A 25,614-nucleotide genomic window follows, 5' to 3' on the forward strand; every position below is an offset into this window, starting at 1 on the left:
TCCATGGCTATTGGCTGCACAATCACCTCTGACCCTGAGAATCAAGAAGGCATGTCACAGAGAAGTAGCGTCTGGCTGATGACAGACCTCCATCTTACCAGGATCCAGAAAGCATCACTGCCACCAAAGCGCAGATGGTATGACTCCTGTAACTATGTTCTTACTTCTCTCCAGGAAGGACGAGTGTGGGGGGTGAGACTGGGTTCCTGGAAAGAAAGGAACCGAGTATACTTGCGAATTAGCTATGCCTGCTTTGATGTCTGGGCAGGAACCCTGCTCCGGCCAGCGCAGGCGTGAAGGGAAAGCAGCCGAAGTGCATGGGAGTATCCCTCGGAAACCAAGGGCAAAAAGCTGGGTCTTAGGACCAAAGGAAACAAGAGCTTGAATGGTGCTGGGGGTTCCTCTTCTCTCTGGCCTCCACACTTCTCTCTGTATGTTACCTTCAACCTTTTCTCTCTAAAGACCAGATTCCTCCCCTTTTCCACTCCTCAAGGTGATAAATATGGCATCAGGGAGCCTATTGCTTCACAGATAACAATCCAGACCATGAGAGGGAGGTGGCACAACTCTTTGGCTTCAAATCTAGAAGCCCCAGAGGAAGGATACATTGGCCCAGCCAGGGTCAGCCGTCCACTCTCAGACCAACCAACTGTGTCCAGAGCTGGAGTCCCACTGTGACCTAGCTGGTCCCACTGTGTGCAGGGAAGAGAGACTCAAGATTACTAAGAGTCATGTGGACCAAGGACCCTGGAAGTCTCATTGGAGAGAATCAGCATAGACTATGGCTCTCGATGCCAGAGGACAAAAAGGTGACCGTGCTTGGTACATAACAATCATGAGGAGAATTTGTCAAAAATACAGATTCCGGAGCCCTGTCCCCCATGAGTCTGCTTCCGTAGGTCTGGGCTCAAGCCGGAACATGTATGGTTTGCACAGGAATCCAGGTAATTCTGATTCACTGCTTGTGCCTCAAATTCAGTTTTATGTCTTTGTTTTATTCATTTCTGTTTTTGGGTTTATTACTCTTCCCACTTCCCTTCCGCTTGATAATTTGTACCCCTTCTGGGTTATTTAGGTAGAGACTTAATTCCCAGTTTTTCTTCTTACCCCCTAATAGAGGCCATCATGAGCAATACTTTTTCCTCTAAGTGCCAGCAAGACAGAATCCCATAAATTTATATGTTTTGCTGTGTTTACATCTTTGTTCTTTAAATACTCTGTTCTGAAGAATTGCTTCCCTTCCCATGGCTTTATTTAGGAGTGCTAACTTCCCTGTGACTGGATAACCCCTTCTTGTTTGTGAGATTTATTTCTAACGTCACTGAGCTACAGTCTTAGGCTATCAAAGGCAAAATGTTTCTTACTTTTCTTATTGAATAAGTGCCTTTGTTTCCTAATAAGTGATACATTCCATGAGGAATCTATCCAGGAAGGCTAACTGGTCAAGTTCAAGATCGGGGTGTTGCTACTTTATACCCTACCCCCATCAAACAACCATCCTTCATGTCATTCTTTAGCACATACGTGTTTAAAAATTTAGCAGGTAGTCAGTTGTATTGGAAAGAGAAGGTCCTTGGAGTTGACTCCTGGCCATGCTGATCATTAGCTCTGTGAAACCTTGGACAAATGATTGACCTCCTCTGCGTCCATTCCCGTGTCTGGGGAAATCATGAGTGTAGACAGGCAGGCCTCAGCTCTGCCAGGTTTTCCCCACAGGATCAGCTGGGTAAATTGAAATAAGTGAAGACATCATAGGGGTTTTAAGAAGGGGGCACAGTGTTCAGCATCCCAGGTGTGCATCACAGCCTTTCAGTGAAATAGAGCTGATGGGAGGTGAGGAAATTGTCCGTATAAGTAGAACCTAAATGGTGTCTACTTAGCTGTTATCTGGCATATACAAGAATATGAACCTGAATACATGAGCATCTTTCCTTCATCCCCTGTCCAACTCTTCTTATTAAAAACTTAGCTCAGAGTCCATTTCTCCAGGGAATACTAGCCCATCACATATCATTGGCTCCTGTACACACAAGTCTCCTCGTGTTATTCCCATTATCATTACCTGCTTCCTTGAACTTCACCATGACACTCTGAGCTTCTTCATGGCAAGGACTGGGAGTTACTTAGAGCAGGAGGAAGGGAGAGAGCTGCTATCCCAAACCAGGTGTTTTCAGTAGAGGAACACACTGAAGAGCATGGATAGGGCATGCACATTATCCCACGGGGTGGAGTGAAACCTTTACTCAGCAGATGTTTACAGAGCACCACATGCCAAGTGCTGGACATAAGGGGTGACCCCCAGTGTCATGATTTCTCTGGGGAAGGGGGAATGGAATTCTGAGCAGGTCGGTGCGGGGGACCCAGTCCAGGTGCTGTGGGAACATGCAGACTGACGCATCTGTTCCCGTGCTGGGACGTTGGAGAGGCTGCCTGGAGGCTGTGGGTTTTAATGAGGTTCGAGAGACATGGTTCAGTAATGAAAAGAAAGGGTTCAGGAGAAGACTGCTCCAGGCTGAGGGAAGAGCGGATAGGAGCGCCAAGGACACTGTGATGCAAGAAACCATACCCGGAGTTGCTGGATGTTAGAGGGTGGGCAGGAGTGGAAGAAGGACTGAGCAGCACCAGGCCAGATGGGCACTTGGGAACCATGTTAAGGGGTTTGGGCTTTACAAGCAAGGGGGTCCCACTGAGAAACTCATGCAGCAAACCTAAGTGAGAGATGACGGTGGCCAGGCTGAGGGTGGGAGCAGGGGAAGCGGGCCAGGGGGGTGCAGGGAGGCAGATGCATGGACGTGGAGGTTGATTGGCCACAGGGGCGAAGACGGAAGGGCAGTCCAGGGGGTTTGCAGACATCAGTGGCATCATCCACCACGAGGAAAGGAACACACGGGGGATAAAAGTGCTGATGGACAGGTGGAGAAGACGGCGGATTAGGTTTGGACAGGTCACGTTCGCTGTGCCTCCGGGTCACCTGAAGGAGATGATATGCAACAACCATCCGCTGTGCCTAATAATAATGGCAACAACTGTATTTGGCCCTCACTATAACCTTAGGAGGAAGGAAACTGAGGCACAGAGAGATCAAGTAACTTGTCAAAGGCCACAAAAACACTAAAAGGCAGAGGCAGCTTCGTATGCAGCCATTCAGGTATCAGAGTTCATATCAGGAAGCCGAGACTCAGGAGGGAGGTGTCCCGGGCCCGGACGTGTAACCGGAAAGTGGTCCACACGTGATAGAGGGACACTGAAGCCACAAGAATGGAAGCGATTGCCGAGGAACAGTGTCGAGTGGCAAAAACCAAGCGTACACAGAGTGTCTGAGGTACCCCTGCCTTGAAGACAGGACAGAGGAAGAGAAGCTGAAGGATGAGACAAGAGAAATGGCTAGAGAGGCAGGAGGGAGGCCCAGAGAGAGGCTACTCCCCAGTCAGAGAAAAAAAGTGTCCCAAGGAGAGAATAGCATCGTTAAATGCTGCTTGCAAGTCAAGAAGACGAAAACTCAGAAGTGACTTTGGGTTTAGAAATAAGGAAACCATTAGTTACATTGGTAAAAAGTTTCTGTGGACTGGTAGGGGAAAAATCAAGGCAGTGGGCGGAGAAGTTAGCTGCAATCAAAGGCATAAGACAGCAAGTGTAGACAAGCTTTTGAAGGTAGCAGAGCGAGGACAGAGAGGACGGTGGGAAGAGGCAGTCATGGGGCTTTGTGCATAGAGCGTCTTCCTCTATTTATCCATTGTCCGTATTTTATGTTGAATATGGGAAGCACATTCAAGTCCTAAAACATCTTTAAAGAAGAAAGAGTTTTTAAATAATGAAGATAGTATATTGAAGTACTGAGGAGGAGGAGGCACTAGAGAAGGCAAGGTTGAGGTTACAGGACAGGGAGTGCATAACAAGGAGAGTGAGGTCCCTGAGAAGGCGAAGGGCGGGTGGGCTGCAGGGGGTAGACCCATGCCTAAGCAAGGACCCTGCTCCCAGGGAAACAAGGAGGAGGCGGAAAGACAGGCTGCAGAGAGCACCCAGACCAGGGTCACCAGCATTGAGCTTGGGGACCATGAGTTTCCCCCGGCACCCAGGCCCACACTTGGGAGGTCTGCCTTCCGGAGCATGCTGCAGCCCAACAGGGACAGAGGAGGTGTGCAGGTGCATTGATTCAATGTGGGGGCTTTTCCAGAAGGGAGTAACCAAAAGATGCTTGGACAGAAGAATTAAAAATCTTGGCACCAAAATGGTGGGAGTCACATTCCACGCACCCCAGGCTGATCGGAGGGGCTGTGAACCCTGTGTTGTCATTCCCACCCCAGCCCACCCCCCACCAGCCAACATCTTTACCGCAGACCCCCAGGGTATATAGTCAAGATCGCCTCCTGGTCTCCATCACTCTCCTGGGATTGGGTTGTTGGGATGAGGGGCACAGAAATATGACATTACTGAAAACAATCAGTCTGAGGACAAACCGACCCTGTGGGGCACTCCCCAGGTCAAGCTCATTTGAAAGAAACTTGATCTTCCCTTTGTTTAAAGCTCAGAGGTGCTGGGGGAGCTTTCCAGCTGTGATCTGATTGTAATCCCTAAGTACGTACACTATGTCCCAAAGTCAGTATAAGGAGTTAATGCAATACCAGCGTAAATCCCCCTAAATCCTCTAACAGAATTTGATGGCTCTGTGTGTGGACCGCTTATTCTTCCAAATGAAGGACCATCAAAGGATTTGTCTTTTAATGGCAGTGATAGCCAATCCCTCCTGAGCAATTAAGATGTGAATTGTCAATCACTGAAACTATGCTGAGTTAAAAACGGCAGAGGTCACTGGGAGATTCCTGAGATGAATTTGAGCCCTAGTGAGGCTAATGCTAAACCAGCCAAAGGGCACACTGGGGAAAGCGATTGTTATTTCATAAACATGGCAGGGACAGTTGGCTAAGGAGCTGGGGGAGAGTTCATTTAAATTCATGCAGCATGCCGGTCAAGTTGAGTCATACTGTACCGTTGATCTGGCATGGACCTGGAGACCAGGGACCAGCATCGCCCTCCCTGCTGCTGCTGAGGAGATAAATTCCCAGCTATTGAAGAAACAGATAACATCAGAGCTCTGATGGATGTGTTCAAATACATAAGAATGAAAATTTTTGCACCACAGTGTAATAAAAATAAATATTAAAAAGAAAGCAGCAGTATCCATGATGTCCGTCACATTCTCCTTTCCAGGCCTGTTTACTGCCCAAAACAGATAATGGATGGGCCGCTGTGTGATTCTTCCTGATAAGTGGTCAAAGGAGATGAACAGCATCACACCAGGAAATGGAGATAGTAAATCACAGTGTGGAAACATGCGCGATCTCGCCAGCTATGAAATAAAATTTAGATTCAAGCAACTTTCAGGTCCCATTACATGCCTATTAAAGCTGCAAAAATAAATATGATAAAACCCAAGATTGGCAGTCGGTAGAAGCACATCCTTGAGCATTGCTTTCTGGGCCAATTTACATAAGCAATCAGGCAGCATGAATGAGAGCTCTGCCATTTCTATACTCTCTGACCCAGGAATTTTCTCTTTGGTAACAAACGCCATGGTATTAGCCCCAAAGAAAGAAAAACATGTGTAGAGCAGCATTACCTGTAATAACTAAAACTCGCCCACAACCCAAAGGCCGAAGAAGAGGGGGCTGACCAAGCGAAGACACATGTGTTAACACAGTAGAATAACACGATGGCATTTCAAATGATGAATATGGGGGCTTGGGAGGTTGCGGAAACGTTTCTATGAAATATGCATGGTCATTATTAGTTGTGCATATCAAATGTCTTCCTGGGTATTGATAAAGAAGAGACTTTGGATGGAAGAGGATTCACTTAGAATTTAATGTTCATTAAGATTTTATGATAAGTTGGATACCAATTTTAGTCATTCACTCAACATTCATTGAATGTTGACCACATGCCAGACAGTAAGGATGTTAAGACGAGGAAGAAATGCTTCCTACCCCAAGAGCCCATGGTCAGAGGGGAAGACAGACAGGCTGATACACACACGCACACACACACACAGCAGTGGCAGGGCATTGTGTACAGGGGAAGGCGTGTGGATGTCATGGACAGAATTAGGATAATTCACAGGTTGGGCAGAAGTGGAGGAAGATGATGCTCCGGAGGGAAAGCATTGCACAGGCAGTGGCCATATAGGTCTGGTGTGTGTGTGTGTGTGTGTGGTGTTTCTCTATCCCGATCCATCTGCAGGGCTTGAAGAGCCCAGGATACCACTTTCATGGGACCCAGGACTGCATTTCCAGGGCCAGCTCCGCCCTGCCATTTCCCGTCACTGTCTTCAGCCCTCAAATGGTCATCCATCCCCACCATGTACACTCCTCACCGAAATCACTCAGGGCCATTCATCCTGGGTGAAGATGCTCTTACTGTGTTATATGCTATGTGAATAGGATTATTCTGAAGGCCAGTTTAAATAAGAAAGGATTCTTATTTTATATCGTCCACGACCTATTCATTGTGGAGTGTTCTTAAAAAGATGCTTGGTGGATGGAGCTGGAGGACATTATGCTCAGTGAAATAAGCCAGGCGGAGAAAGACAAGTGCCAAATGATTTCCCTCATTTGTGGAGTATAACAATGAAGCAAAACTGAAGGAACAAAACAGCAGCAGACTCAGAGACTCCAAGAACGAATTAGTGGTTACCAAAGGGGAGGGGTGTGGGAGGGTGGATGGGGAGGGAGGGAGAAGGGGACTGGGGGATATTATGTTTAGTACCCATGGTGTGAGGGATCACGGGGAGAACAGTGTAGCACAGAGAAGGCACATAGTGGATCTGTGGCATCTTGCTGCACTGATGGACAGTGACTGCATTGGGGTATGGGTGGGGACTTGATAATATGGGTGAATGTAGTAAACACATTGTTTTTTCATGTGAAACCTTCATAAGTGTGTATATCAATCATACCTTAATAAAAAAAAATTTAAAATAAATAAATAAATAAATAGATGATTGGAAAAGATCCAACTGTATTTTTTCTTTTAGGCCTTAAGGCCCCCTTCTTATTTTATTTATTTATTTATTTTTATTAAGGTATCATTGATGTACAATCTTATAAATGTTTCATAGGAGCAACATTGTGATTACAACTTTCACCCGTATTATCAAGTCCCCCCCAACCCCACTGCAGTCACTGTGCATCAGCGTAGTCAGATGCTATAGACTCACTACATGTCTTCTCCGTGCTGTACTGCCTATCCCGTGACCCTCCTACATTATGTGCACTGATCATAATGCCCCTTAATCCCCTAAAAGATCCAACCATATTAAAAAGAGACATGGAACCCCAGACAAACTTACCCTGTTACCATCTTCCTGAATGTGCTTGATATGTAAACCACTGCTAATGAATCGAGTGAAGTGGGAAAGTACATCAGGAATGCAAGCCCCTGGCTCAGATCAATATTAACAGATATGTGGTGTGCAGGATGTCATCCGTAAGAAATGAAAGCAAGTAGCCACAGGTTGGCATTCATTTGAATGTTGATATTTTGATAGCTGTGGGTATTATTTTAATTCAACATATAGTTTGGTTTGACAATGTGCAGCTTGGCATTTAGAAGCTAGCATGTGTGTGAGAGGAAAAGCTGGGAGCTCTGAAAAGGAAATAAGGACATAAATCAAGAGGTTCTTATGTGAGAACAATGAAAGAAGGGGCTTACTGAAATGCTGATTACCAACACATCAACGTGAACTGGTGACTCTGAAAAAAAAAATACGTCTCTCTTCTGAGATGACCCTAACTGCTGTGACCAATGGCGGTGCCTTGTATGAAGCCAGTAAGCCTGCAAAGTCATATAAATGCAGTCACAAGCCCGGAACGCAGTCCTTCTTTACTGCCATTCTCAGAAGACTAGGGCTCCCTGAAGGAGGAGCCTCTCCAGAGATAGATTCAGAGGGAAGCTGGGTCAGAAGTATCGAGCAGGAGGAGAGTCGTAACGTTTGCAGGGCCCTGTTGGACCACATTGGGGGTGAGTGGGGCCTGCCTGAGAAGAGGGCCCCCTCTTGTGGAAGCTGTCATGAAGCAGAAGGAGATCTTCAACTTGAACAACAAGGCAGCAATTAGAGCCAAGTGAGCTGGCTGAGAGCCTGTGAAAGACACTTGAGCCTGAGATGATCCTTTGAAAAGGAATGCTCATATGAAGTGAGCTGAGAAGATGGTGCAATGGCAGCTGGGGTGTTGTTGACGGAAGTCAGGAGTTGCTCTACATCCCTGACACCGCATTCTCAGAAATCCACCCCCAAGTCTCCATCGGTCTCCATGCTACAAATCACAGTTTCTCTTGCTCAACAAACCTCCACACAGCCCAAGCAATTTAGCTGAAGTTTCAAAATGTATCCAGATGATTCTATCATGTCTTTAAATCATACATGGTATGTGTGTGAGAAGCAAAGAGTAGAAGGCAGTGATCCGAGAATCCCTCTCTGGGGCTCCTGCACACACAGGGCCCCTTGCCTTTGCCCTGGGAGTGGGTCATGGTAGCTAATCAAGGGCACAGACAGAACCAGGGTTTTAGGGGTGGCTGGAGGGGAGTCTTAGCGGGAGTTCACCAACAACAGAGTCTGGTTGCCCTCCCTCTGCTGATGTGCACCCATTTCCTCTGCATCTTCTTCAAATGGTCCAGTCTTATTTAGATTGGGATTACGTGGCAAAGACTGCTCCATGCTCACCAAAATCTACATCCTGCTCTTAGCCCATCGCTCTATTTCCCAGTCTCTCCTGTAGTCGTATGCAGCTTTGTGATTGAGTTCTGCTCTAGCCCATGGGAGATGAGCAGAAATACATGCTGCTTGTGAAATTGCCCCATACGCAACTGCCAGTGACACTCCTCTCTGCTAGTGCTGCTCTCCAGCTGCCTGAAATTGAGATGCCCCCTGGGTGCCCTTGGAAACCCTTAGTTGAAGATGGCAGAGCATCCGGGAGCTTGGGACCCAGAGATGACATGAAGAATGGTCTCCTGCTGACCTCATCACGCACCAGTCCTGTAACAGAGGGAAGAAATAGCTTCTGTCATATCCGAGGCACTGTACAATTTGGGGTTTATTTGTTAGAGCATCAAGCATTACCCTAACCCGCTCAGATAGTAGCAAATGGAGTTGGAAACTGCAGCCACCCAGCCTTGACTCTGACCCAATACAGCCGAGGGATGATTTCACTGACTCCTTGCTTGCTTTTGCTAATTGAAGGAATGGTGATATCATGTGCTGAAGGCCACCCAACAAGGGAGAGTTGGTGCTCTTTGAATGGCAGCACTCTGGGGCTACAGAAAGGAAAACACAAAGTTGCACAAAATGCTGCAGGGTCGCCAAGACAGAATGATGAGTCCACGTGCTATCTGGGCTATGCTCTGCAGGATCCATAATGTGTTGGATGCTGTCCCAAGGGCAGAGACCAGTTCTGAGTGCCAGGGCAGTAGAGGCAGAAACAGGGGCTTGTGGGGAGGCCACGCAGCCAGTGGCTGGCACACAGAGTTCTCTTCCCAGAAAAGAAGGATCCTTTTAGTTAAATGTAATAAATCTCCTTTTAAGTAACACATGGCTGGGCTTGTTACTTTCGCTTTTAGGGCCCTGAAACTGGTTAAAAGAGCAATTCACATGAGCCACAAGGGAAGGAACAACTGGGATACCTAGACTGGAACCAACTCTCCCCACAGCTGGGCAGCTTTTTAAAGAGGAAACCTGGGTCGTTTACTAAAGACTTCCCCAAAAGCCATGAATTTGTGTACTTGTATCAGATCCCAGTCTCGAGGTCGGTTCTTGACTTTATGCTGACTGACAGGGGCACATCCCAGGAGGCCAATCACGGCAGAGACAGGAAGCCGTGTTACAAACAACAAAGTCTAGGGGCTGTGCAGTCGAGAGAAGACGAGACCCGGGATGGCTATGATTCCAGTTTATACATATATGAGGGCCTTTCAGGCGGGTCCACAGGGCTGGTGTCATGGTTGCACAGTTAGACAGATGTGGACATTCAGTGTAGAGGAGAACTAATCCCCTTATGGTTACAGCTGTCCCAGGGTGGACAGGTTGGCCTGACAGTAGTGAGCTGCCTATCAGGAGGGGGATGCAAGCAGAATTGGAATGGCTATCTCTCAGAAAGGTTGCCACAGGGGCTCCTCTTTGTCTGGGATAGCAGGGTCATGTGTTTGGAGGACACTTCAGGTCTAAAATGCTAAGCTTCTGAGAGAAGATCCTTTCCCAGAACAGAATGCCATCTATTGTTTTGTGCTCCCCATTCCAGCATCCACTCCCTTTTCTTGTGATAATCCATACCCCAAGCATGTTTTGCAGGGATCACCTTTCCTAGTTTAAGGGCTCAGGGACAAGTAGAGCCAACCCCTGTCCCAGGCGCAAAGCATGCTATCTGTGTTCTCTAAGCTTAAGGTCAGGCCACAGCTCTGGTGACAGTGATTAGTGCAGGAGGGAACAAGCAACTCAAGTTAGTCCAATCACAGTGAAGTTTAGGTAGGAGCTCCCAGGGAGAAAATCTTGCTCTCTGCTGCAGATCTAGAATCGGGAAGGCTGCAACTAATGCTGGCATGGGGGCCTGAAGATGGAGCCACAGAACCTGGCTGGGAAGCAGTGAAAATCCAGGTCCTGATCCCAATGCCTAAGTGCCTGGATCCAGCTATACCTGAAGTGAGTGGTTTTTCAGTGTATTGAACCAATATAATCCATTTTTTATCAATAGTGTTTGAGATGTGATTTTTTTCTTCACTCTCAACTGATAGAGGGTCCTGGCTAACGTGATGGGTTTTAGTGGAGAGTCTTGAGAAATAACAAAGGAGTAATAAGAATAGGAAACCAGCAATGACTTTGAGAAAGACCACAGAAAGAGGAAAGGGGACCTGTTAGCCTTTTGCCTGGGTCCCCAAGGCTGGCCAACCATGGAAGAGCCAACCACAGGAGCAGCTGGTGTGCATATCAGTAACGTCCCTAAAATTCCAGCCCAAGAAAATCATCCTAAATATTCAAAACCATCCTACACAAAACTGCTCTTTGAAGCATTATGTGTAACTTTGAAAACTTGGAGACAGTCTAAATGTCCAAAAACCAGGGGCTGGTCCACTGAGTTTGCTGCCTTCAAAAATGACATTTATGAAGTGTGTGTAATAACATGGGAAGTTCTTATGATGGTGTGAGTGAAATCAGGGCATGAAACTGTAGAGTCAATATGAATTCAACTCTGTGAAAAGGAAAAAAAATTGTAGAATCAATATGAATTCAACTGTGTGAACAGGGCAAACAAAGAATGTAAATGTACCCAAAAGTTGAAGCTTGGATGGTGGGACCATTTTTCTTTTACCTTTGCATTATTTTCTAAATTCTCTTCATGGTTTTTTAAATGGAAGGAAGCATTGTGTGATGTTCATTGATATATATATAGAGAGGACATCCCCACAGCGCCCCCCACACAATCAGTTTCAGAAAAAAGGGACAGATGAGGGACCTCTCTAACCCTTTGCCCAGCTAGAGGCAGAGGAACCCTGGAGCCACTCCGATGGACACGGGCCCAGCAGGAGTGTCTTGGGACTTCACAACCACAGGTCCCAGCGTGTGCCCCTTGGGATGCCCCAGCTGAGAGCCTGATATACATGCCGAAGGGCTGCCTTCCCCAAGTGGATGGAATTGTCCCCATTTCATGAAAGACCCGAGTGCTGGAAAGGGGGAGTGGTCCCACAGGCTGATCAGAACACAAAGCTCCAGAATGGGGGCTGTCTGGCTGCAGACTCCACCTCCAGGACGAGCTCGGGAGTAGAATGTGCAAGAACATAGGTGACGAGTAGAAGGCCCTTAGAGGTGACAGGGTCCACCCGCTCCTCATGCAAATGGAGAAACCAAAGCCAGAGAAGCTGTGACCAGCCGAGGTCTCGTAGCTTAGCAGTAGCAGAGCTCAGGTCGGCACCCAGCACCCCTGGGCCCTGCTTCCGCGTCCACCCAGGCAGCTCTCTGCCTGGGACAGGCAGGGAGGGGGCCTGCCAGAAGCGGAGGGAGGCCCTGTGGCTCTGGCTGGGTGGGTTTCTGTTTGTTCTCTGTGTGTGGAGCCCCTGGTCATGTTCTCTCCAGCCCTCACCCAGAATTGAGATTCTCAGGGGCGCTGAGAAGGGGGCGCCACTCTCACTGACTCTCTTCCTCCCTACCCTGGACCTTACAGCAGCCTCTACTCTGGTCTCCTGAGACAAGACTCCTGCTTGCAACCACCAGTGGGTCCCCACTGCTCCCTGCTAAGGCCCAGCCCCTCTGCTTTACTGTACAAGGCCCTCTGACCCAGCTCCCATTTGTCCCCTAGCCCCCATTCCAGCCACATTGAGCCTGCTGAGTCTAGGGTGACCATAATCTATCACCCGAACTGGGGCACCTTTAAGAGTGGAAGGGAGCTCTGTGGACAATCGTGCTGGAGCACCTTGCATTGACTGGGCTGTCCCAGACGCACCTGGGCCTGCGGTCACCCCAAGGCCAGGTCCTTTTGTAACATAATCTTACTATGTTCCCATCAGTTTTCTAACGTCTCCCCTTTCTACTTGGCAAAGGCCTATTCATCCTTCCAGGCAAGTTGAAACCACACATCCTCTGCGAAGTGAAACCCTCCCTGCCTCCAAGAGACAGGAGAATTACTCTCTCCTCTGCACCCAAACAGTTGGTTAGCACCTGTATTACAGTGCCTGACACAGTGACTTTGCTCAGGGCTTCTCAACCTCCGCACTTAGTGACATTTGGGGCCAGAACATTCTTGGTTATAGGAGTATGTCCTGTGCATTATAGAATCTTTTGCAGATCCTTGGCCTCTACTCACTAGATTCCAGTAACAACTCACCGCCTCTACCCAGTTGTGACAACTGAAAAAATGTTTCCAGACATTACCAAGAGCACCCCCAGGGAGAACCACTGTCTTACCAATGAGTTTTTGTCCTTTATGCCGTGAATTCCAAGAGAGCATTTTATTCTCTTCTGCACTGGTCAGTGCCCCGCGCAGAGTAGGTGCTTAGTACAAACTGCCTACGGAATGAATGAGTTAGAATGACCCAGAAGAACCCCAGAAATGTCTAACTCGCTAGCACCCTTGGGTGCGTTCCCAGTCGTGACCACTGGAGGGCGGGAATGGCCTGCCGAAAGCACAGAGCTGGAGGCGGGAAAGGCACAGATCAGGGAGACCCCAACTCTGGGGGCCCAGGGCCCCCATGGCTCTGGGGGCTGCGGTGACAAGGAAGGCCCCAGTCCCCTTAGCTGGTTCCTCATCACCTCCCTGCCCTGTAAATATTCTTACCCCGCAGGACTCACTTCTCAGACCTCTATTCTTTTCTATTCTCCATCCTGGGCTCTCATTCGGTGCCTAATTTTAAATACCATCTACATGCTGATAACTCCCAAAGCCACATTTCTGATCCAGAAATTTCCCCAAATTCATGAATCTATTCCAACTGCTTACCAACACCTCCATTCAGAGATCTAATTAATAGGCATGGGTAACAGTGCAGCCAAACCTGAGCTCCTGACATCCCTCCACCTCTGGGCCAAACCCCAGTCTTTCTCCACCCCGGCAGATGGCCACTCCAGCCTCCCATTGCCCCATCCGAGCCCTCGGGCTCGCTCTTCTCCATCCCCACGTCACTCACTCAGGTCATGGCTCAAACGCACCTGGAGGCGTCTCTGTCCTGCCATTTCCACTTAGTTCACCCCACGGCTGTAACTACTTACCACGACGTCATTTTGGTTAGTTTCTTGTTTATTCCCTTTCTTTGTCCCCCCCTTGTGGTCTCACTAGGGTCACAGCTAGTGTCCACTGTTATGTCCCCAGGGCAGGGCACGGGGTAAGTGCTCATTAAATAGTTGTGCAGTGAGAGTGAGTTAAGGACTTGAGGGGATGAGGGCAAGTCCTCCGTGGAAGAGCCCTGAGCTGACCGAGGAGAAATCCACTTTCAGGCCGGCGGGTTCTCCTAAAAAGAGATGGCCCGCAGCAGAGGCGCCTTTGTCCAACACAGAGCACTGAATCTCCCCGAAGTTTGGGCGAAGCGGAAGGCATGAGAGGCACATTTATTGGATGCCTATGATGGATTAGGAGGATAAACTATAAGGCCCAACAGAGTGGGCTCTGCTTGACTCTGTCCTGCCTGTGAGACCACAGATAAGCACATTAATATCTCTAGGCTGTGGTTTCATACCTGGAAACTGAGGACAGTCATCATAACAGCCTGGTAGGGCTGCTAGAGGAATGGGGACTTAGTATGCGTAAAGCACGTTGAACAGTGGCTGCCGTGTGGCAAGTGCTACGGCAGAGTAGCTGCTGTCTGCGCCATGCGCTTCCCATCGCTCATGTGGTGCTTAGAACACTGTTGGGTAAGTGATTTTATTAGCCCATTTTGCAGATAGGAATGTTGAAACTCAGAGGCGATGTGTCGCTTACCTGAGGCCTCACAGCTAGAGAGAGACATTCCAGCACAGCTGTCTGACTCCTTTCCCAGAGTGGGTGGGTGGCCAAACAATAGGCCCCACATTAGGCCCTGGGGCCCCTCCTCCCCTTGTCCCCTGCTCTGGTTTCTGCTGCCACCACCATCATCAGGGCAGCTCAGTGCTTAGTACCTCTGCTTTTTAGCTCTGGCCCAAGGGAAACACAAATTCCTTCCCACCTGCATGAGCAGCTCCAAATAAGGCTGGTGTATTAAAGAAAGCTTTGCTAAACATTGAAGCAGTCGGGGTCCTCAGGCAGGGGTTTCTGTTCCTAACCTCCCCCCCCAGCCTTCTCCCCATCCCCAGGGGACAAGAACAGCAGCCCCAGGGCACCAGCACAGTGGAGGTCCCACCAGGCCCATCTGCTGCCCAGGCCCTTCCCTGGGGATTTGGGTTCAGCGGGTGAAGAGAAGTCTGCAGTCTGCGCTCTACCAGGTTTCCAGGTGATTTTTGTCTTGGAAAAGTTTGAAAACCACTGGCATAGAATTGAGGGTGTGGATTCTAGAGTCAGACCACCTGGGTTCAGATGCCAGCACCACCTGTTCCTGTGTGATTCTGAATAGCTTTTCAACCTCTCTGATCCTCCATTTCCTTTTCTCTGAAATGTGGGTCATAAAACTACCTAGCTGGTAGGGTTGAATGAGGGTTCAATGAAATCATGCCTGCAAAGTGCTTAACACAATGGCCTGCTCTGAACAAAACAAGTTACTGTTGCGATTGTCAGTACTGCGGTCCTTTGTATTGTCCAAAGGGAAGCTTCCCGGAGTCTCAGATTCCCTGGGGCCCAAAGCTCAGTGCGGTGCCTTTTGCCAGTCCCTGGTGCCAGGCAGTCTCAGGGGTCCAGGCTCGGGATCCAGCCTCGGGGTCGTAGCCGTGGGGACCCAGCCTGAGGGGCCCAGTACAGTAAGGGCATGTTCTCAGCGCTCAAGAGAACGCTGACACCTGTCATTCAGGTAATGCCTCCTGGGTCACATGGACCCCACCCCCTAGAACTGTCCATGCAGGAGGCAGGTGGCCCTCTCAGACTCCCAGGCCCTGCACTGAGATGGAACCCATAGCCTGGAGGGAAAGTGAGGGCATGGAGGACCCCAGACACCTCCTTTTGTTTCTGGGGAGCCACTGGCATATGGCCTGTGACTAGATGCTGACTGACAGGTGTGACCTTATCTGCTCCCTGCCTTTGCCTGGAGACAAGCCACTCCTCAAGACATCAGGGATGCTGGGGCTAAGAAGATGCTGGCCCCCACTTCAGGGCCATGTGCCACTCCGGAAGGAAACACAGCGATGAGCGGGCTCTCCAACTAGCGAGCAAGAGCTCCTTCCTGGTGCTCCCCACCAGCCTCCGGACATGACCTGTGCTCTGACCCTGGCCCTCCTGGCCCTCCCCTCCTCAGCCCCTCCTGTCCCACAGGAGGTGGAAGGTGGAGGTGACCAGTCATTTGGGAAGCAGGGGTCTGGGACCAGCTGGGAGAGCAGGAAGAGCCTCAGACGGGACTTGGAGCAGAGGTGGATGGATGAAGGGACCTAGAGGGTGAGAGACATGGAAGGCAGCCTGGACGCCTTGGTGGGCCTGCGAGCGTGCAGCCTCATCCCTACGGGCGATGCTGACTTCTCCCACCCTGCCCCGAGCGCCTTGCACTGGGAGCCCTGCTCCTGCTCTGGTCCCGGCCTCCACTCACGCCCTGCTCTTGACAGGAGGCCTTCCGGGCAGACCCCCTTGTACTGACTTACCTGATCCCTGCTTGCCTCTCGGGCTTCCGCCTGAAGTCACAGTCTACATAGGCTGCCCTGAATGTCCCCCTTCCCCCGACTGGCTGGCGTCCTCCTGGACCCCTCTGCTCCCCGCACACAAGCCCACCCCTCCCCGCTCCAGGCCCTTTGCAGGACCAGCTCCCCACATCAGACTGGGCTCTCATGGGAGCAGACACTCTATCTGGTGGCCGACTCTCTCCCAGCCCCTTCACAGAGCCCAGCCTTGGAGCTGCTGACAGAAGCCTGCAAAGGAAAGAAGCTCTCAGGAGTCCCAACAGGAGGACATGCTGCCTGGCCTCTCGGCGACCCTGAGTTAAGCCCTCTTTCCTGGCCTCCAGGCCAGATTCTCTCCGTGCCACCCTGGGAGCCCCAGGCCTGGGGGAGAGGTCACCTGTGACCCAGGGGCTGAGAGATTCCTATCAGGTAAGGCCACCCTGCACAGCAGCTGGAAACATCTAGATGAGAGAGAGTCGGGAGCACCCATCAGCAGAGCTGCGGCCCTCAGAGCCTGAGACAGTAACCTGTCAGCCAAGGTGCCCCGTGAATATTTCACAGCTGTCAATGTTTAATTAGTGTGGACAGATTAACTCTGAAATCACACACACGTGGGCTGGGCTCCCCACACCTAGAGGGGGGGATTAGAGGAGAGGCCATGCTCGCTGCCATATGGCCAGAGACGCTGCTCACATCCCCCCAGCCACCCTGCTGCAGGAAGTGGGGCTCCTCAGGAACCTCAGGGAAGGGACGCTGGGAAAGCGGAGGGAAGTGCCTCCCTCTCCGGAGGGGTCTGGGTATGGTGGGGCGAGGTCAGGGCTGGGGCCTGCTCTCGCTGTCAGCAGCCCTCTTCCGGGCCTCCCAGACCCCAGCCTGACTTCCGGGAGCAGGTGTCGGTGTGTAATTACCTCCGTGCCTTTGGCATTTCTGGATTATGCTGTTTGTTTATTGCTTCTGCAGCAGTACCGGGAATCTTTTATTCCCTTTAAGTTTCTTTGAGTTTTATCACATCTTGTGCCACTTTTTAATTTAATGGAGTATCCTTGGACTTCAACATCTGGTAATAAATTACCATTGTTGATGCAGTGTTTATAAAAACATTTGATCAGGGGCTTGTAAAATTTCAGAGCTGGACCTGGGCTCTGCCTGCCTCTCCATGCTGAGGTTAACCTGCCAGCACAAAGAGGAAGTCGGGTCCCACAAACGTACCAGCTTATTCCATGCCCTTGTACCTTTGGGCATGCCCTACTTTCTGCTTTGATCACCTTTCTTCCATTTCTTCCTCCTCCAAGACTAGACAGAGATCTTTTTCCTCCAAGAAGTTGTCACTGAGATCGTATTTTGTAATCATCTGCTAAGCTGAACTCCTCAAAGACAGGAAACAAAACTTCTAAACACATCATGCCTAACTTGGGAATGGGTACATAGTGGGTGCTTAGTGATTTGTTGTTACTTTTAATAAATGGAGGTAAAAAGGAATTTTAGATAGGAACTGAGCTCTCAGAGCACACTGTGATACAGCTGTCTTTCAGTAAGCTCTTGCTGCATAACAAAACCAGCACAAAATCTCAATGGGATAGGATAGTAAGCATTTATTTTCGAGAATATTCAGGTCAGCTGAAATTTGGCTGGTCTAAGTTCAGTTGAGCAATTTGCTTCAAGCCACAGCAGCTGGGGAGCTCTGTTTCTCCCTGAAAGACTGGGGGTTGGCTGAGGGGCTCTGCTCCAAGTGTCTCTCATCCATCCTACACTAGTGGGCTAGCTGGGGCATGCTCATCTCGTGGCAGTGGCACGGGTGCAAGAGAACACACCCAACCACACAAGCACATTTCAAGTCCTTGATTTTGGCACATTGCTAACATCTCATTGAGCAAAGCAAGTCATGTGGTGAAGTCTGAAGTCAGGAAACAGGGACATAAACTCCATATATAATGAAGCCATGGCAAGGGTTAGATGAAGGGAGTAAATAATTAATCCATCACAAAGGGATTCCCAGCACACTATGCACAGGACCCCAGAATGACAATGGGGCAGGAGAGAGACTAGTTCTACAGACCTCTCCAACCATCATCCCCACCCTCTGAAGCCACCCCCGCCAGAGCACCAGAGTTAACAAAACAGCAACAGAGATGAGATTTGAGATTAAAGAAGCCACTGATGTGAGCCACGGGTTATGGCACAAAAGCAGAAAGAAGGGGACAGAACCAAAGCTGAGAATCAAAGTCAAGGCCAGTTTTTAGATGCCAAAAGACAGAAGTCAGAGACAAGGGCAAATAATGGGCTTGGCCAAGAAGCATAGAAAACAGCCTTGTTGCTCAGGCCTGGCTGTGGGTCCAACACACGCTGTTGCCTTGGGAAGCCCCGCCCACCAAGGAAGCCCCTCCCACCCAGGCGCCGTCTCCCGTCGGCGTGATCCTTAAGGACTTCGGACTTTGTGAACCTGACCGTTCCTGATGGCTCGGACGTCCGTTACCCTCAGGCCCACTTCCTCAACCTCCCCCCTATTTCTTTCTCCTCAACATACCAACTCCGAAATCCTCCCTAAACATCTCCATGCAAAAATCAGACAGCCTCTCTCTACATCATCCGAATCCCGGGGCCTCAGGACGAAGGATGATTACCAGCAGCGGGTCACTGACAGGTAGGTGAATTTCTCTCCGACGTGTGGAATCAAATATTGAGAGTTAAAGGAAGCAGCTGGTGGAAGGGAAAGGAATCTTCTTTGGAATCAGAAAGACATGGGTTCAAATTCTGCCACCACCGTTTGCTAGCTGAATAATCTTGAAGAGCCACATGAACTCAGAGGCTCCATTTCCTTGCCTGTAAAATGTGTTCATCAGGGAACCACACAGGGCCGCCAGGGGGTCAAATGACAACACGTGCAACGCAAGGCACCAGGCCTAGTGCGCGAGCTCGAGCTTGACATATGGCGTCCTTTGCGCTCCCTCTTTGGCCCCAAGCTCTTGGATTTTCACTGATTCTGCCTCCCTCCTCAAAAAATATATATACATACATATAAATTAAAATACCTGCCAAGGGTTTAGTCCCCTCAGCCCCTAAGGCCTCTATCCGGACATGGTGATTTGGACTGGGTAGGCATTATCCAATTGTTCTAAGTATTCTCTTTCCTACCTTTCATCAACTATATTAACAAGGCTTCTGTCCCTTTCTAATTGCCCATCCCTTGGATTTTTTTTCTTTTCCTTGTTAAAGACCAATTTTACAAAGCACTTCAGCAGCTCAGCCATTTTTATCATCATCATTAATTTTATTTCCCTTCTCATTTATTAATGGGCCAGGAGGCTCTCAAGGATTTCTTCCCCCTGATATATTTGTAAAACTCCCTTCCTATTCCCTTTGGCGGCCCCAACACTCCCTACAGCTTTTATTTCTTCCCTTGGCTGCCCTGCTCTTTCTCTGCTGCCTTTGCTGACTCCAGACCTTCCTTTCTGGACCCCCTCCCTGGCTGCCTCCTGTGATCCTCCTCTGCTACCCCTCCCTCCTCCCTCCCTCCTCAGACTTCATGGCAGGCCTGGCCTCTGAGACGGTCTCCAGTGGGGGCCCTGGAGGCCTTTAGTTAGCAGCAGGGGCTTGTCTGCTTGTTTCTGTTCTGCTCCCACTCTGTGAGCAGAGAGGCCCTTTTATCCACGTTGGCAGTCGGATGGAAGGGACCAGAGGCCTAGCCCCCTCCTACCGCTTCATTGCGTTAAATGTATCCTGCCACTCCCTTCTGGCCTGTAAGGTTTCTGCTGAGAAGTTCTGATGATAGCCTGATGGGTTTTCCTTTGCATGTGATCTTTTTAGTCTCTTTGGCTGCTTTTGATAGTCTGTCCTTATCCTTGATCTTTGCCGTTTTAATTATTATATGTCTTGGTGTTGTCTTCCTTGGGTCCCTTGTGTTGTGAGAACTGTGCACCTCCATTGCCTGAGAGACTATCACTATCCCCAGATTGGGGATGTTTTCAGCAATTACCCCCTCAAAGACACTTTCCCTTTTTTATTTCTCTTCTTCCTCTGGTACCCCTATACGAACATTATTCTGTTTGGATTGGTCACACAGTTCTCTCAATATTTTTTCATTCCTAGAGATTCTTCTTTCCTGTTGCTCTTTCAGGATTAGTTGCATTATATGTTCATACTATATGTGGTTTTGGGAGGAAGCCTCTGTCTCACCTCTCCTGCCACCATCTTTAAACCAATCCTGTCAGTAGTGTAGCTTCTTTACACTGATGTCATACTCACTGAGGGCCAGGGTCAAGTCTTCCATAGTTAAATGTACTTGCGGCCTTTGCCTTTGCTTTGGGAGGTGCCAGAGGCTGTGCCTTTCATTTTGTGTTGTTGCAGGGCATCATGGGCAGTATCTGAGATGAATTGATGGGCAGCTAGGGAGATGAGCTGAATTACATGTGCGTTCACGGCCTCAAAGCCAGCATGGTGCAGCAGTATCCAGTCAATACATCTGGGAATATAGATATGGAATCCTTCAGCTGCAATCAGGAAGTCCACTAGAGGTGTGCTGGGTACCATCGGCCTCACCGCTCCATTGGCAGTGTTGAGAGTGGCCCCCTCTGAGGACGCTGCACCGCGCAATGATGGCTTCCCCGCTCCGCTCGGCCAGCTCTCCAGCCTGCACTGCCGTGCTTCCCATGCCCCCTGCTCGCCTCCAGCCGCAGACACCCCTGCTGTCACTGTGGGGCTGGCCTTGTTCCTTTTTGCAGCAGTGCACTGAGGGCCGTGCTGAGGGGCACAGGCAGTAGAAGCCAGTGCTTCTTTGCAGTCTGAGCCTCAGCCGCTACGGTTTGTCAACCGGGTGCAGGACGCAGCTTTCTATTTCTTCTTGAGTGAGTTCTGGTAGTTAATAACTAGCACAACCAAGTAATTTGCCCATTTCAGCTATTTTGTCAAATTTAGGAGTTTAGAGGTGTTCATTGTATTTCCGTATCCTTTTAATGTCTTTAGGGATATAGTAATATCCCCTCTTTTGGGAAATTTGCTCTTGTTTTCTTTGGTTAGCTTGGCACCGTTCTTTCAGTTGTACTGACTTTTGTTTCTCTGCAAAAAACTAGCTTTCATTTTACTGATTTTGTTGTTTAGTTTCATTGATTTCTATTCTGTCTTTAGTATGTCCTTCTATATTTAGTTTTGGTTTTATTTGCTTTTCCCTTTCTAGATTTTAAGATGGGAGCTTGGATTGTTCTTTCGAGTCTTTTTCTACTATGACTTAGTGCCTTAATTTCTGAGTAAGAATCCTGTAAATTTTATGTTATATTTTTATTTTCACACAATTCATATTATTTTCTCTTTTCCCTTGAAATATCTTTATTGACCCATGGGTTACTTAGAAGTGTATGCAATTTCCAAACTTGAGGTTGTTTTGCTTTTGACTGTTTTGTTACTGATTTTAAGTTTATTACCCTCTTATCAGAAAATGTTTTGTATGAATTGAAATTTTTCACTTGTTAAGATTAGTTTTATGGCCCAAGGTATGATGTCATAGTGAATGTCATAATGCACACTTGAAAAGAATGCCCGTTGTGTTGTGGCCAGGTGACATACCTGAATGTCATTCGGTCCTGTTGGTTGGTGGTGTTGGTCTATGGTGGTGGTGTTCGAGTTACAGACTTTTCTCTTTTCAGTTGTATCAATTTTTCCTTCCTGTAATTTGAAGCTCTTTTGTCAGGTGAGTGTACATTTAGAATTTGATGAATGGAATCATAAAATTATGTAATGTCCCTCTTTACTCCTTGTAATTTTCATAGCTCTGAAGCTCTGAATATTTTGTCTGGTATTAATATAGCCTTTAGCTTTCTTTTGTTTAATATTTCACATTTCCCTTGAAGGAGGTCAGATTCTGTTAGATTCCATCATCTGTGTCTGTGTCTTTGTCTCTCTCTCTCTCTCTCTCTATTTTTTCTTTTTAAATTCATTCCACAAGACTTTTGCTTAGATGAAGGATTCTCTTCTGGGTTGGCAGTTCTTTTCTTTCCTCCCTTTAAAGATATTATTCAACATTCTGTGGCCTCCGTTGTATTTCATGAGAAATCTGTAATCATTCAAATTTTAGTTTATCTTTGGTTTTCAGCATCATGACATAGGCCTTATAAGGCCTGACTGTTTGTTACTGATTTTGAGTTGAGGCCTTCTCAGACCTAAACTCTTTGAAATTGCTGTTTGGGGTTAGCTGAGCATCTTGAATCTCTAAATTTATGTTTTTCTCAAATCTGTGATCTTTTCAGTATTCAGTAAGAATTGTTTTCTCTAAAATAATTAAATTTTATTTTCCTTTGTATAACACCTATAATGTGAAATTTAGACAAATTGATACTGTCCCACAAGTTTCTAAGGATGTATTCATTTTCTCCAATGCTTTTTCCTCTCTTTTCTTCAGTCTAGATAATTTCTATTGCTCTCTTATCTTCAGGTTTACAGACTCTTCTATCATTTCTTTTCAGGGGTTGAGCCCATGCACTTTCTTTTAATTACATTTTTCAGTTCTAAATTTTTCCATGTGAATCTGTTTTTATAGTTTGTATTTTTCTGCTAAGAACTTAAGTCTTTCCAGTTTTTTCAAGAGTGTTAACCATTAGCGCATGTACTATGCTTATAACAGCTGCTTTAAAGTCTTTATATGATAATTCCAGCATGAGGCATCTCAAAATAGGCATCTGTCCATTCTTCCCCTGCTAATTTGTCACATTTTCCAGTTGTGTGTATGTGTGTGTTGTTTGTTTCACCATGTGGACTAAAGTTTGAATTTTCTTCTGGCCATTTTGAATATGATATTGTCATTTCTGAGTCATGTTTGCATCTTCTCAAGAAGGTTGATTTGTTTTATTTCTTTACTTACTTACTTTTAATTTTCAGTAAGGTATGATTGATATACAACCTTATGAAGGTTTCACATGAAAAACCAATGTGGTTACTACATTTACCCATATTATCAAGTCCTCACCCATACCCCCATGCAGTCGCTGTCCATCAGGGCAGCAAGATGCCACAGATCCACTATGTGCCTTCTCTGTGGTACACTGTTCTCCCCGTGATCCCCCACACCATGTGTACTAAGCATAATACCACTCAATCCCCTACTCCCTCCCTCCCACCCGCCCTCCCACACCCCTCCCCTTTGGCAGCGTTCTTTCAGTTGTACTGACCTTTGTTTCTCTGCATAAAACTAGCTTTGATTTACTGATTTTGTCGTTTAGTTTCATTGATTTCTATTCTGTCTTTCGTATGTCCTTCTATATTTAGATTTGGTTTTGTTTGCTTTTCTCTTACTAGATTTTAAGACGGGAGCTTAGATTATTCATTGGAGTTTTTTTCTACTATGGTTTAGGGCCTTAATTTCTGAGTAAGAATCCTGTAAACTTGATGTTATATTTTTATTTTCACACAATTCATATTATTTTCTCTTTTCCCTTGAAATATCTTTATTGACCCATGGGTTACTTAGAAGTGTATGCAATTTCCAAACTTGAGGTTGTTTTGCTTTTGACTGTTTTGTTACTGATTTTAAGTTTATTACCCTCTTATCAGAAAATGTTTTGTATGAATTGAAATTTCTCACTTGTTAAGATTAGTTTTATGGCCCAAGGTATGATGTCACAGTGAATGTCATAATGCACAATTGAAAAGAATGCCCGTTGTGTTGTGGCCAGGTTACATACCTGAATGTCATTCGGTCCTGTTGGTTGGTGGTGTTGGTCTATGGTGGTGGTGTTCGAGTTACAGACTTTTCTCTTTTCAATTGTATCAATTTTTCCTTCATGTAATTTGGAACTCTTTTGTCAGGTGAGTGTACATTTAGAATTTGATGAATGGACTCATAACATTATGTAATGTCCCTCTTTACTCCTTTAATTTTCATAGCTCTGAAGCTCTGAATATTTTGTCTGGTATTGATATAGCCTTTAGCTTTCTTTTGTTTAGTATTTCACATTTCCCTTAATGGAGGTCAGATTCTCTTAGCTTTCCATCATCTGTGTCTTTGTCTCTCTCTCTCTCTCTCTCTCTCTCTCTCTCTCTCTCTCTCTCTCTCTCTACTTTTTTTGCATTCATTCCACAAGACTTTGGCGTAGATTAGGGATTCTCTTCTGGGTTGGCCGTTCTTTCCTTTCCTCACTTTAAAGATATTATTCCACATTCTGTGGCCTCCATTGTATTTCATGAGAAATCTGTAATCATTCAAATTTTAGTTTATCTTTGGTTTTCAGCATTATGACATGTTAAAGCCTTATCAGACCTGACTGTTTGTTACTGATTTTGAGTTTAGGCCTTCTCAGACCTAAACTCTTTGAATTTGCTCTGTTTGGGACTTGCTGAGTGTCTTGAATCTCTAAATTTATGTTTTTGTCAAATCTGTGATCTTTTCTGCTTTTAGTAAGAATTGTTTTCTCTAAAATAATTAAATTTTCTTTTCCTTTATATAACACCTGTAATGTGAAATTTAGACACATTGACACTGTCCCACAAGTTTCTAAGGATGTATTCATTTTCTCCAATGTTTTTTTCCTCTCTTTTCTTCAGTGTAGGTAATTTCTATTGCTTTATTATCTTCAAGTTTACAGACTCTTCTATCATCTCTGTTCAGTGGTTGAGCCCATGCAATTTCTTTTAATTATATTTTTCAGTCCTAAATTTTCCCATGTGGATCTTCTCTTATAGTTTGTATTTTTCTGCTAAGAACTTGTCTTTCCAGGTTTTTCAAGAGTGCTAACCAATAGCACATTTACTATGCTTATAACAGCTGCTTTAAAGTCTTTGTATGATAATTCCAGCATGAGGCATCTCAAAATAAACATCTGTCCTTTCTTCCCCTTGATAATTTGTCACATTGTGCGGTTGTGTGTGTGTGTGTGTGTGTGTGTGTTGTTTGTTTCAGCATGTGGAGTAAAGTTTGAATTTTATTCTGGCCATTTTGAATATGATATTGTCATTTCTGAGTCATGTTTGCATCTTCTCAAGAAGGTTGATTTGTTTTATTTCTTTACTTATACTTTTAATTTTCAGTAAGTTATGATTGATATACAACCTTATGAAGGTTTCACATGAAAAACCAATGTGGTTACTACATTTACCCATATTATCAAGTCCTCACCCATACCCCCATGCAGTCGCTGTCCATCAGGGCAGCAAGATGCCACAGATCCACTATGTGCCTTCTCTGTGGTACACTGTTCTCCCCGTGATCCCCCACGCCATGTGTACTAAACATAATACCCCTCAATCCCCTTCTCCCTCCCTCCCACCCGCCCTCCCACACCCCTCCCCTTTGGCAGCGTTCTTTCAGTTGTACTGACTTTTGTTTCTCTGCAAAAAACTAGCTTTGATTTTACTGATTTTGTCGTTTAGTTTCATTGATTTCTATTCTGTCTTTC

At 47.1% G+C, this 25,614-nt stretch overlaps 1 pseudogene; it reads right to left on the reverse strand.

Moving 5' to 3' along the window:
- Positions 1–20,441: 20,441 nt before the first annotated feature.
- Positions 20,442–20,885, reverse strand: LOC130683235 (transcription initiation factor TFIID subunit 10-like; annotated as a pseudogene).
- Positions 20,886–25,614: the final 4,729 nt, after the last annotated feature.

This window comes from Manis pentadactyla, chromosome 4, assembly GCF_030020395.1.
Source record: "Manis pentadactyla isolate mManPen7 chromosome 4, mManPen7.hap1, whole genome shotgun sequence".
NCBI lineage: Eukaryota > Metazoa > Chordata > Mammalia > Pholidota > Manidae > Manis > Manis pentadactyla.